Below are 13,696 nucleotides of genomic sequence, written 5' to 3'. Positions count from 1 at the left end.
AGTACTTAGCCCATGGCAAAGTGTAATGAAGACTTCTGTTAATATGAGATAAAAGTATCTTTTCATTAACAATCCAAAAGGAAATTCATTGGAAGGACTGATGTTGAAACTCCAAAGCTTTGGCCACTTCATGTAAAGAGCTGACTCACTGGAAAAGACCCTGATGCTAGGAAAGATTGAGGGAAGGAGGAGAAGGGGGCAACAGAGGATGAGATGGTTGGATGGCATCAGCAAGTCAATGGACATGAATTTGAGCAAACTCTGAGAAATAGTGAAGGACAGGGAAGCTTGGTGTGCTGCAGTCCATGGGGTCACAAAGAGTCAGACACAACTTAGCGACTGAACAACAACAGCTTTCATGAACAAAGTTCACCTGAGTCACTTATACCTGTTTATGTGTCCAGATACAGAAAGCAGTATGTCGGCAATATGTCGGCTCTGACACTGATAAGTCTGGGACTCTGAGGTTCTTTGTTCCAATTACAGCCTGCTGAGGGTTGTTAAGGAATGGGTCAGTTGCTACAGAGAAGATCTCTGAACCTAAAACAACACAAAGTGTATTTGAGGATTGACTCACTGCCTAACCTCAGGAGGACATTGTCACTGCTTATCTGAAATTTGAATCTCCCTAGAATGGGCCAGATACAGCTTTTAGTCTGAGGTTAGTGTAATGAAGGTGTAGGGTGCAGGTAATGGCCACAGAATATGTTCTATGCCACTACCCCATCACACACACACACACACACACACACACACACCCACCCACCCACCCACCCACATACACCCACCCACCCACCCACACACCCCTAAATTCAGTATAAACCCAAAGACTCTTAGAGGGCATGTCATAGAGATAAATTTATCAAACTCTGTGGATTTGAATCTGAAACTTCATCTCATCCAAGAGCCTTCTTAGCGGCTTAGGAAGCCTCTCTATGCCTCATTTTTCTCTGTATAAAATAGGAATTATAATGGTTCCTACATTGGAAAGTGGTTTAAATTATATAATGCATGAAACATGCTTAGTGTGCTGGGTACAGCCTTTAGTATTAGCCATTGCTTTTTGTTTTTATTTTTTAAAAAGATATCAGAAGCCAAATCTGGAGCCCCAAGGCAAACATTATTTTGATCAAAGACAAAACAATCATATTTCATTCAGGGGTTTGTTTCAAAATATCTGCCAGATATTAGCAAAAGTAAAAAGCCAAATATTCAAAAAGACTAAAAGAAAATAAACCAAAATATCCAGTGACTTTCTATTAGTGATGGGATTGTGGTAAAATGTTGTTTATTCTCTTTATACTTTTCCTAAATTCCAAATTTTGTGCAATGGACACATATTACTCTTATAGTCAACAAAAATCACTGGCTTTTATGAATACTCATATATACATTTATGACAGTATGTGGACTTTAACCTCTGTCCTTAATGTCCTCATTTGACCTTATCTTTGCCAGAACCTCTGGTTAAATATGGCACCTAATGATGGAAGAATTGTTAAAAGTGTAAATGAATGTGTGCTGTATGTGTGACGTTATTGATATTCAATTTTTTTGGCTCTGTTTCATTTTTGAAAAGTTAAAATACCAAAATGTAAAAATACCCTACTCTCAAGAACAATCAAACATTAGTATTTAGTCCTTTTGGCTTTAGATACATTGTTTATCTAACTAAAGTATTTGGAATATTACAAATAAAATTCAGGTTCCCTTTGTTTTCCTCTCCAGGTTCCACCCCCTATCTATTCTCCATGGGTGGGCATTATTATGAATTTTGTGGGTACCATTTCAGTCTACATTTTTGTATTTTAATTGCATATATATGCTGTATAAATGTAGACAATATTGTTTCATATTTTTTGTGGTGTTTACAAATTTTTCCATAGCTTATTTTAACTCAAATTATATTTTCTAGATCAGTGCTGCCCAATAAAAATATAATTGAACCACATATTAATTTAAAATTTTCTAATAGCCACACCTAAAAACAAAAAATAGCAAAATTAAATTTAGTACATATTTTATTTAAATATGTCCAAAATATTATTCTTCTAATATTAGCCATATTTCAAGTGCTTATTAGCTTTATGTAGCTAGTAGCTACCAAAATGGAGAGCAAAATTCTAGATCTATTTATACTGATACATATGCACTTAATTGTTGTGGAGCATCTCAGTTGATATATCCATTCACTTATTGATGGACAATTAGGTTTATTTTCCTATGGCAAATAATGTTTCCTTGAAGATTTTTTTCTGTGTCTCCTGTTGTACACATACAAGAGTTTCTCTTAGTGAATATCATGATTGAAATAACCCATTCATAACAGTGAGCATCTAATTGTAAGACTGTTTCCAAATTGCTGTCCATAGTGGTTATATCAGTTTAAAATCTTAACAACAGAGGCAAGAGTGCTGAGAATACTTGATCCACACATCTTCCCTGACAGACTCCCACCTCTAAATCTTCTTAATTTGGCAAGTTGTTTAATCTCTCTCTCTTTATCTATGAAATGAGACTAGTAAAAATGCTACCTCATTGTTATTAGTAGTAGATAAATTAATACATAAAAAGAAAGAACTTAGAACCATGCCTGGAAAATGTTAATTCCTCAAAAAATGTAAGCTATTGTTGTCATTATTTCATTTGTTTTCTCATAACTGCTCTATGGAGTAAGCAGGATAGTCACTCTTATTACCAAGATATGAAATTGGAAAAACCCAATCCAGGTCTGGGCTTCATTAAATGATATTTAATGAGATTAAATAGCTACAAAGGACCCTGACACAACTAAGTAACTAAACAACAACAAAGATTTAGAATATTTTCCTCTTACATCCTGATGTTCAGTAAGAATTTCAGTTCTGTCTGCCACCATTATCACCAACATTGTTAACACTACCACATAATCAATACCATCATCTTACCTACTATCCCACTGACATCAAACCTGTGTCAACTGGAATAGGTGATACTACATTGGATATTATTGACTGTTCTTCCATAATGCCTGTAGTGGTTTAATCACTAAGTCGTGTCCGACTCTTGAGACGCTATGGACTATAACCTGCCAGGCTCTTCTGTCCATGGGACTCTCCAGGCAACAAAACTGGAGTAGGTTGCCATTTCATTCTCCAGAGGATCTTCCCAACCCAGGAATCGAACCTGGGTCTCCTGCATTGCAGGCAGATTCTTTACTGACTGAGCTACAAGGGAAGATCCATAATGGGGAATGCCTAGTGAGAGTAAATTAGAGCCTGGTATTAGTAGAGATGCCTCAAGTCTAGGCAAGAAGGACAGATACTAGAAATGGAGAGGTTTTCTTTTTTTCTACCTTATAGTCTTCTAAAATTTCTTCTTTATTTTCACTCATTGTGTGTGAATTTTTTTGTGGGTTTGTGTTTTTGTTTTTTTGTACATCCGGGGGCTTTTCTGATTGGCACCTAGACCTTGAATTATACAGGGTTGGGTATCTGGATTATGTTATGTTCTTCTGAACAATAAGTCTTAATTTTAGAAGGCAGTTAGTTACTTTGGCTTGACTCAGACTCAGAACTCTGTCTTCCTTGTGGTAGATAGCAAATGACCTCCCACTCAATTTATTCAGCTCTCAGCTACTCTATATTTCAAGGCCTCTTTAGGTCTTCCCTGGCCATATATAGTTTAGCGGTCATCCAAAGTTTTTGGCAGATTTTGTATGTATATGTTCAAGGATTTCACCTTGTGCAGTTCCCTCCCTTCTAGGATAATTCCTCTAAGCTTCTGCTTTGCCAGCCCCAAACTGCATCTGATAGCTCAGATTAGTAAGACGGTGGCTTTCTGCTGCTGTATAGCTATGTAGGCAGTAGCCTGAAAACCTTCAAATCACACTCATGGAAATTCTTCTTTCCTGTAGTTTTGATTTTGGTCAGTCTCCAGTTCATATATATATATGTGTGTGTGTGTGTGTGTAGTCCAGATTTTGCAATTATCATCTAAGGAACAGTTCAATCCACCCAGAGTCTCCACTATTTCTGAAACTGCAACACCCTGTTAAGTATCTTTTAATTTAAAATGATTCCACCTTCCCCCATGCTATTTACCCACGGTAGAAATTGAATCTGAGTTGTAAGTACATGAAAGAATTTATAGTATTTTCTCTTCTTCTGAAAATGTTTTATTCTTTCCTTAATAAAAAATTTTAAATGGAAAGATGACTTCAGCAGTGATGCTGCTTACTTCCTATTACTTGACAAAAGGAGCATGATGTTTTGTTGTTCTACTTTTAATGATATTAAGACTGATTGGCACTTGGTTGGAGATTTTCAACCAGGCCAGGCAGAAATCAGTACCTCAAGGAGGAGTTGAAAGTAGAATGTCTCTCAGTGGGCTGAGTCATTGAAAATGCACAATTGTGGAGCAAAAGAAAAGAAAATAAATTTTGATTTGACATATTATTTTCTGGCTTTTTCTGAGAAACCTGTGAACTCAGGTCAAGTTAGAACAGAAATAAAATGATGCAATTACTAGGAAAGACCCCAGAGAGCCCTTATATAGAAGAATTGTCAGCAACATTATGGAATACTTAGAATCACTGGAGTTTCCTAACAGGAACGGCCTTATTGGACCCCATATTCAGTGCCAAGAATTTCCTACAGGATATGGTTTTACTTTCCTGTGCTGCCTATTCTTTCCTTACTGGTAGGATGACATCAATAATCCCAAAGGTCCCATAGAGCTCTAATAGTCTGTGATTTATAATCACCATCCCTTCCCAACTGAGGCCATATCTTGAGTTAATAGCTGAACTAAACCAAAGCATGGACCTATTCTTTTCTATCCAGTACTCTTTCCACAAAGGAAAAGCTAACCTTTATTGAGTATGCTGAATATTGTACATGCCACATATAATTTAATCCTTACTTAGCCTATCATAAGGCAGGTGGTAACTCCATTTTTAAAATTATGAAATTAAGGCACAGAAAGCTAAACACTTTAGCAAATGCACCTCCAAAGCATATCTTTAATTTTTTTTTAATTTTACATTGGAGTATCATTGATTAACAACAGTGAATTAGTTTAGGGTATACAGAAAGATATTCAGGTATACATATATGTGTGTATATATTTTTCAAAAATTCTTTCTCATTTAGATTATTACAGAATATTGAGCAGAGTTCTTTCTGCTGTACAGTAAGTCCTCCTTGTTTATTTATCTTAAATATCTGTGTATGTGTCAGTATCAAACTCTCAGTCTATCCCTCCCCTTACCTTTCCCTCCTAGTAATCATAAGTTCATTCTCTGTGAGTCTGTTCCTGTTTTGTAAATAAATTCATTTGTATCATTAGTTCTAGACTCCACATATAAGCAATATAATCTGATATTTGTCTTTCTCTGACTTCTCTGATTATGGATGGAGGTTCATGACGTTCTACAGGACACAGGGATCAAGACCATCCCCAAGAAAAAGAAATGCAAAAAAGCAAAATGGATGTCTGAGGAGGCCTTACAAATAGCTGTGAAAAGAAGAGAGGCAAAAAGCAAAGGAAAAAAGGAAGGATATACACATTTGAATGCAGAATTCCAAAGAATACCAAGGAGAGATAAGAAAGCCTTTCTCAGCAATCACTGCAAAGAAATAGAGGAAAACAATAGAATGGCAATGACTAGAGATCTCTTCCAAAAAAATTAGAGATACTAAGAGAGCATTTCATGCAAAGATGGGCTCAATAAAAGACAGAAATGGTATGGACCTAACAGAAGCAGAAGATATTAAGAAGAGATGGCAAGAATACACAGAACTGTACAAAAAAGATCTTCACTACCCAGATAATCATGATGGTGTGATCACTCACCTAGAGCCAGACATCCTGGAATGGGAAGTCAGGAAGGCCTTAGGAAGCATCACTATGAACAAAGCTAGTGAAGGTGATGGAATTCCAGTTGAGCTATTTCAAATCCTAAAAGATAATGCTGTGAAAGTGCTGCATTCAATATGCCAGCAAATTTGGAAAACTCAGCAGTGGCCACAGGACTGGAAAAGGTCAGTTTTCATTCCAATCCCAAAGAAAGGCAATGCCAAGAATGCTCAGACTACCACACAATTGCACTCATCTCACACGCTAGTAAAGTAATGCTCAAAATTCTCCAAGCCAGGCTTCAACAATATGTGAACTGTGAACTTCCAGATGTTCAAGCTGGTTTTAGAAAAGGCAGAGGAACTAGAGATCAAATTGCCACCATCCACTGGATCATAGAAAAAGCAAGAGAGTTCCAAAAAAACATCTATTACTACTTTATTGACTATACCAAAGCCTTTGACTGTGTGGACCACAACAAACTGTGGAAAATTCTGAAAGAGATGGGAATACCAGAGCACCTTACCTGCCTCTTGAGAAATCTGTACGCAGGTCAGGAAGCAACAGTTAGAACTGGACATGGAACAATAGACTGGTTCCAAATGGGAAAAGGAGTATGTCAAGGCTGTTATTGTCACCCTGCTTATTTAACTTCTATGCAGAGTACATCATGAGAAACACTGGGATGGATGAAACAAGCTGGAATCAACATTGCCAGGAGAAATATCAATAACCTCAGATATGCAGATGACACCACCCTTATGGCAGAAAGTGAAGAGGAACTAAAGAGCCTCTTGATGAAAGTGAAAGAGGAGAGTGAAAAAGTTGGCTTAAAACTCAACATTCAGAAAACCAAGATCATGGTATCTGGTCCCATCACTTCATGGCAGATAGATGGAGAAACAGTGGAAACAGTGGCAGACTTTATTTTTGGGGCTCCAAAATTACTGCAGATGGTGACTGTAGCCATGAAATTAAAAGACACTTATCCCTTTGGAGAAAAGTTATGACCAACCTAGATAGCATATTAAAAAGCAGAGACATTACTTTGCCAACAAAGGTCCATCTAGTCAAGGCTATGGTTTTTCCAGTACTCGTGTATAGATGTGAGAGTTGGACTATAAAGAAAGCTGAGCACCTAAGGTTTGATGCTTTTGAACTGTGGTGTTGGAGAAAACTCTTGAGAGTCCCTTGGACTGCAAGGAGATCCAACCAGTCCATCCTAAGGGAAATCAGTCCTGAATATTCATTGGAAGGACTGATGTTGAAGCTGAAACTCCAATACTTTGGCCCCCTGATGCTAAGAGCTGACTCATTTGATAAGACCCTGATGCTGGGAAAGATTGAAGGCAGGAGGAGAAGGGGACGACAGAGGATGAGAAGGTTGGATGGCATCACTGATTCAATGCACATGAGTTTGGGTAAACTCCAGGAATTGGTGATAGACAGGGAGGCCCAGTGTGCTGCGGTCCATGGGGTCGCAAACAGACATGACTGAGTGACTGAACTGAACTGACTTACTTCATGTAGTATGATAATATCCAGATCCATCCATGTTGCTGCAAATGGCATTGTTTCGTTCTTTTTAATGACCCAGTAATATTCCATTGCATATATGTACCTCTTCTTCTTTATCCATTGATCTTTTAAAGGATATTTAGATTGTTTTCATGTCTTCGCTGTTATAAACAGTGCTACCAAGCACACTGAAGTGCATGTATCCTTTCAAAACATGTTTTTCTTCAGGTACATGCCTAGGAGTGGGATTCCTTAATCATATTGTAGCCCTGTGTTTAGGTTTCTGAGGAACCTATTTTCCAAATGCTTGCACCAACTTACATTCCCACTAACAGTGTAGGGGAGTTCCTATGACTCCATACCCTCTCTAGCATTTATTCTTTGTTGACTTTTTTCATGATGACTTTCCTTCATGGTGTGAAGTAATATCACATTATGGCTTTTACTTGCATTTCTGAGCATCCTTTAATGTACCTCTTGGCCGTCTGTGTGTCTTCTTTGGAGAAATGTATATTTAGGTGCTGGTGGTGTTCAGTCGCTCAGTCATGTCCAACGCTATGCAACCCCATGGACTACAGCACCCCAGGCTTTCCTGTGCTTTACTATCTTCCAGAGTTTGCTAAAATTCATGTCCATTGAGTCAGTGATATTGTCTAACCATCTCCTCACCCTCTGCTCCTTTTGCCTGCTGTCATTCCCAATATTAGCATCAAGGTCTTTTCCAATGTGTTGGGTCTTATCAGGAAGCCAAAGTATTGGAGCTTCAGCATCAGCCCTTCAAATGAATATTCAGGGTTGATTTCATTTAGGGTTGACTGGTTTGATCTCCTTGCAGTCCAAGGGAATCTCAAGAGTCATCTTTAGCAGCAGTTTGAAACCATCAATTCTTTGATGCTCAGCCTGCCTTGTTGCTCTTACCCCTTTCCATCAGAGGGCAGACAGACTGAAAACCACAATCACAGGAAACTAACCAATCTGATCACATGGACCACTGCTGCTGCTGCTGCTAAGTCGCTTCAGTCATGTCCGACTCTGTGTGACCCCAATAGACGGCAGCCCACCAGGCTCCCCCGTCCCCGGGATTCTCCAGGCAAGAGCAGTGGAGTGGGTTGTCATTTCCTTCTCCAGTGCATGAAAGTGAAAAGTGAAAGTGAAGTCGCTCAGTTGTGTCCGACCCTCAGTGAGCCCATGGACTGCAGCCTTCCAGGCTCCTCCATCCATGGGATTTTCCAGGCAAGAGTACTGGAGTGGGGTGCCATTGCCTTCTCCACACATGGACCACAGCCTTGTCTAACTCAATGAAACTAGGAGCCATTCCAGGCAGGGCCACCCAAGACAAATGGATTATGGTGGAGAGTTCTGACAAAACATGGTCCATTGGAGAAGGGAATGGCAAACCACTTTAGTACTCTTGCCTTGAGAACCAAATGAACAGTATGAAAAGGCAAAAATTAAGACACTGAAAGATGAACTCCCCAGGTTGGTAGGTGCCCAATATGCTACTGGAGATTAGTGGGAAAATAAGCCCAAAAAGAATGAAGAGATGGAACCAAAGCAAAAACAACACCCAGTTGTGGATGCAACTGGTGATGAAAGTAAAGCCCGATGCTGTAAAGAGAAGTACTGCATAGGAACCTGAAATGTTAGGTCCATGAATCAAGGCAAATTGGAAGTGGTCAAACAGGAGGTGGCAAGGGTAAACATCAATATTTTAGGAATCAACAAATTAAAATGGACTGGAATTGGTGTTTAACTCAAATGACCATTATATCTACTACAGTAGGCAAGAATTCCTTAGAAGAAATGGAGTAGCCATCATAGTCAACAAAAGAGTCCAAAATGCAGTACTTGGATGCAATCTCAAAAATGACAGAATGATCTCTGTTTGTGTCTATGGCAAACCATTCAATATCACAGTATCCAAGTCTATGCCCTGACCAGTAATGCTGAAGAAGCTGAAGTTGAATGGTTATGAAGACCTACAAGACCTTCTAGAACTAACAACAAAAAAGATGTCCTTTTCAATATAGGGGACTGGAATGGAAAAATAGGAAGTTCAAGAAATACCTGGAGTAATAGGCAAATTTGGCCTTGGAGTATGGAATGAAGCAGGGCAAAGGCTAATAGTTTTGCCAAAAGAACACACTGGTCATAGCAAACACCCTCTTCCAACAACACAAGAGAAGACTCTACACATGGACATCACCAGATGGTCAATACTGAAATCATATTGATAATATTCTTTGCAGCCAAAGATAGAGAAGTTCTATACAGTCAGCAAAAACAAGACTAGGAGCTGACTTTGGCTCAGATCATGAACTCCTTATTGCCAAATTCAGACTTAAATTGAAGAAAGTAGGGAAAACTGCTAGACCACTCAGGTATGACCTGAATCAAATCCCTTACAACTATACAGGGGAAGTGACAAATAGATTCAAGGAATTAGATCTGATAGACAGAGTGCTCGATGAACTATGGACAGAGGTTCGTGACATTGTACAGGAGGCAGGGATCAAGACGATCCCCAAGAAAAAGAAATGTAAAAAGGCAAAATGGTTGTCTGAGGAGGCCTTACAAATAGCTATGAATAGAAGAGAAGCAAAAGGCAAAGGAGAAATGGAAAGATATAGGCATCTGAATGCAGAGTTCCAAAGAATAGCAAGGAGAGATAAGAAAGCCTTCCTCAGTGATCAATGCAAAGAAATAGAGGAAAACAATAAAATGGGAAAGTCTAGAGATCACTTCAAGAAAATTAGAATACCAAGAGAGCATTTCATGCAAAGATGAGCTCAATAAAAGACAAAAATGGTATGGACCTAACAGACGCAGAAGATATTAAGAAGAGGTGGCAAGAATACACAGAAGAGCTATACAAAAAAAGATCTTCACGACCCAGATACTCACGATGGTGTGATCACTCACCTAGAACCAGACATCCTGGAATGGGAAGTCAAGTAGGCCTTAGGAAGCATCACTAGGAACAAAGCTAGTGGAGGTGATAGAATTCCAGTTGAGCTATTTCATATCCTAAAAGATAATGCTGTGAAAGTGCTGCATTCAATATGCCAGCAATTTTTGAAAACTCAGCAGTGCCCACAGGACTGGAAAAGGTCAGCTTTCATTCCGATCACAAAGAAAGGCAACGCCAAAGAATGCTCAAGCTACTACACAGTTGCACTCATCTCACACGCTAGTAAAGTAATGCTCAAAATTCTCCACGCCAGGCTACAACAGTACATAAACTCTGAACTTCCAGATGTTCAAGCTGGATTTAGAAAAGGCAGAGGAACCAGAAATCAAATTGCCACCATCCACTGGATCATTGAAAAAGCAAGAGAGTTCCAGAAAAACGTCTATTACTGCTTTATTGACTATGCCAAAGCCTTTGACTGTGTGGACCACAATAAACTGTGGAAAATTCTGAAAGAGATGGGAATACCAGACCACCTGACCTGCCTCTTGAGAAATCTGTATGCAGGTCAGGAAGCAACAGTTAGAACTGGACATGGAACAATAGACTGGTTCCAAATAGGGAAAGGAATACATCAAGGCTGTTAATTGTCACCCTGCTTATTTAACTTCTATGCAGAGTACATCATGAGAAACACTGGGCTGGATGAAGCACAAGCTGGAATCAACATTTCCAGGAGAAATATCAATAACCTCAGATATGCAGATGATACCACCCTTATGGCAGAAAGTGAAGATGAATTAAAAAGCCTCCTGATGAAAGTGAAAGAGGAGAGTGAAAAAGTTGGCTTAAAGCTCAACATTCAGAAAATGAAGATCGTGGCATCTGGTCCCATCAGTTCATGGCAGGTAGATGGGGAAACAATGATAGGCTTTATTTTGGGGGGCTCCAAAATCACTGCGTATTGTGACTGCAGCCCTGATATGAAAAGATGCTCTCTCCTTGGAAAAAAGTTATGACCAACCTCGAGAGCATATTTAAGAAGCAGAGACATTGCCAACAAAGGTCCATCTTGTCAAAGCTATGGTTTTTCCACAGTCATATATGGATGTGAGAGTTGGACTATAAAGAAAGCTGAGTGCCAAAGAATTGATGCTTTTGAACTGTGGTGTTGGAGAAGACTCTTGAGAGTCTCTTTGACTGGAAGGAGATCAAACCAGTCAATCCTAAAGGAAATCAGTCCTGAATATTCATTGGAAGAACTGATGTTGAAGCTGAAACTCCAATACTTTGCCCACCTGATGTGAAAAACTGATTCATTTGAAAAGACCCTGATGCTGGGAAAGAATGAAAGCAGGAGGAGAAGGGGACGACAGAGGATGAGGTGGTTGAATGGCTTCACTGACTCAATGGACAAGAGTTTGAGTAAACTCTGGGAGTTGGTGATGGCCAGGCAGTTTTGGCGTGTTGCAGGCCTTGGAGTCACAAAGAGTGAAACACAAGTGAGCTACTGAACTGAATAGCCTGCTTTATGGTCCAACTCTCACATCTATATATGACTACTGGAAAAACCTATAGCTTGGACTATACAGACCTTTCTAGGTGATGTCTCTGCTTTTTAATACACTGTCTAGGTTTGTCATAGCTTCCCTTCCAAGGAGCAAGCACCTTTTAATTTAATGGCTGCTGCTGCTGCTGCTGCTAAGTCGCTTCAGTCGTGTCCGACTCTGTGCGACCCCAGAGACGGCAGCCCACCAGGCTCCCCCATCCCTGTGATTCTCCAGGCAAGAACACTGGAGTGGGTTGCCATTTCCATCAACAGTGATCTCAGAGTCCAAGAAAATGGAATCTGTCACTGTCTCCACTTTTCCCTCTTCTATTTGCCATGAACTAATGGGACTGGATGCCATGATGTTAGTTTTGTGAATGTTGAGTTTTGTTTGTTTCCAATCTTAAGATATTCCTTTAATGTATTTGAGATTAAATGCTACTTCATTAAAAATTTTATTAAACATAGAGACTCTCTCAATATTAGTCAGAATAAATTGAAGAACATAAGAATTACTTTTGAATCTCTTTAGGTCAAGTAAACAATCTATTTATAAAAACTTTATAAGCATGTGGAAAAGTGTTGGTCAGTCATGTCCAACTCTTTGTGACCCCATGGACTGTAGCCCACCACACTCCTCTGTCCATGGGGTTTCCCAGTCAAGAATACTGGAGTGGGTTTCCATTTCCTTCTCCAGTAGGCATGTGGAGTACAAGAGGAAACTTTGAATATTGCATTTACCAAAACAAAATAGTAAAACTAAATTTAGTGACTGTATTTCAAAATTTTAAATGTCAACCAAACTCATTTAAAAAGCAATTATATGCACCCATGGCTGATTCATGTTGACGGATGGCAAAAACCACCACAATATTGTAAGTAATTATCCTCCAATTAAAATAAATTAATTTTTAAAAAAGCAATCAGCTTAAATGTATAACCTTCAATTGATTCTTCAAAATAAAACCATGGTGTTGTATTCTGCTTCTTAGGTAGAATAGTTTCTTTTAACAAAAAAAGTGCACATAGCAGTATAATGTCTGAAATATTAATTTTGGTAACTTACTTTATGTCACTCTGTTTCTGATATGTAAAATGAGCTTTCTTCTCAGCTCCTTACTTGGAAAGTGTATTTCATGGCTTAAAATTTTTATTTATTTATTTGTTTTAATTGTAGGTTTATTACTTTATAATATTATGATGGTTTTTGCCATACATCAATATGAATTGGCCATAGTAAAATATGGAGTGCTTCACGAATTTGTCTGTCATCCTTGTGCTGGGGCCACACTAATCTTTGTTTCATTCCAGTGTTAGTATGTGTGCTGCCAGAGTACTGAATGTTGTTTTAAGCCAGCTTCTTTGCTCTTCTCTTTTACCTTCATCAAGAGGCTCTTTAGTTCCTCTTCACTTTTTTCCATTAGAGTAGTATCATCTGCATATTAGAGACTGTTGATATTTTCCAGACAATCTTGATTCCAGCTTGTGATTCGTCCAACCTGGCATTTTGCATGATGTACTCTGAATATAAGTTAAACAGGGTGACAATATATAGCCTAGTCTTGGGCATGTGCTGTACGTGCTGAGTCGCCTCCGTCACATCTGACTCTATGTGACCCTATAGACTGTAGCCTGCCAGGCTCCTGTGTCCATGGCATTCTCCAGGCAATACTGGAGTGGATTGCCATGGCCTCCTCCAAGGAATCGTCTTACTATTCCCCTAATTTGAACCAGTCAGTTGTTCCATATAAAATTCTAACTGTTGCTTCTTGACCGGTATACAAGTTTCTCAAGAGACAGGTAAGGTGGTCTGGTATTCCCATCTGTTTCAGAATTTTCCACAGGGTGAAAATTTGTTTGTTGTGAGCCACACAGTCAAA

General features: G+C 39.0%; 1 pseudogene; it reads right to left on the bottom strand.

The window, feature by feature from the left end:
• Positions 1–13,053: 13,053 nt before the first annotated feature.
• On the bottom strand, positions 13,054–13,153 carry LOC139185482 (U6 spliceosomal RNA; annotated as a pseudogene).
• Positions 13,154–13,696: the final 543 nt, after the last annotated feature.

The sequence above is a fragment of the Bos indicus genome, chromosome 10, assembly GCF_029378745.1.
Source record: "Bos indicus isolate NIAB-ARS_2022 breed Sahiwal x Tharparkar chromosome 10, NIAB-ARS_B.indTharparkar_mat_pri_1.0, whole genome shotgun sequence".
Lineage (NCBI taxonomy): Eukaryota > Metazoa > Chordata > Mammalia > Artiodactyla > Bovidae > Bos > Bos indicus.
The sequence above is the reverse complement of the archived record's forward strand: the minus strand, read 5'-3'. Positions and strand labels throughout refer to the sequence as shown.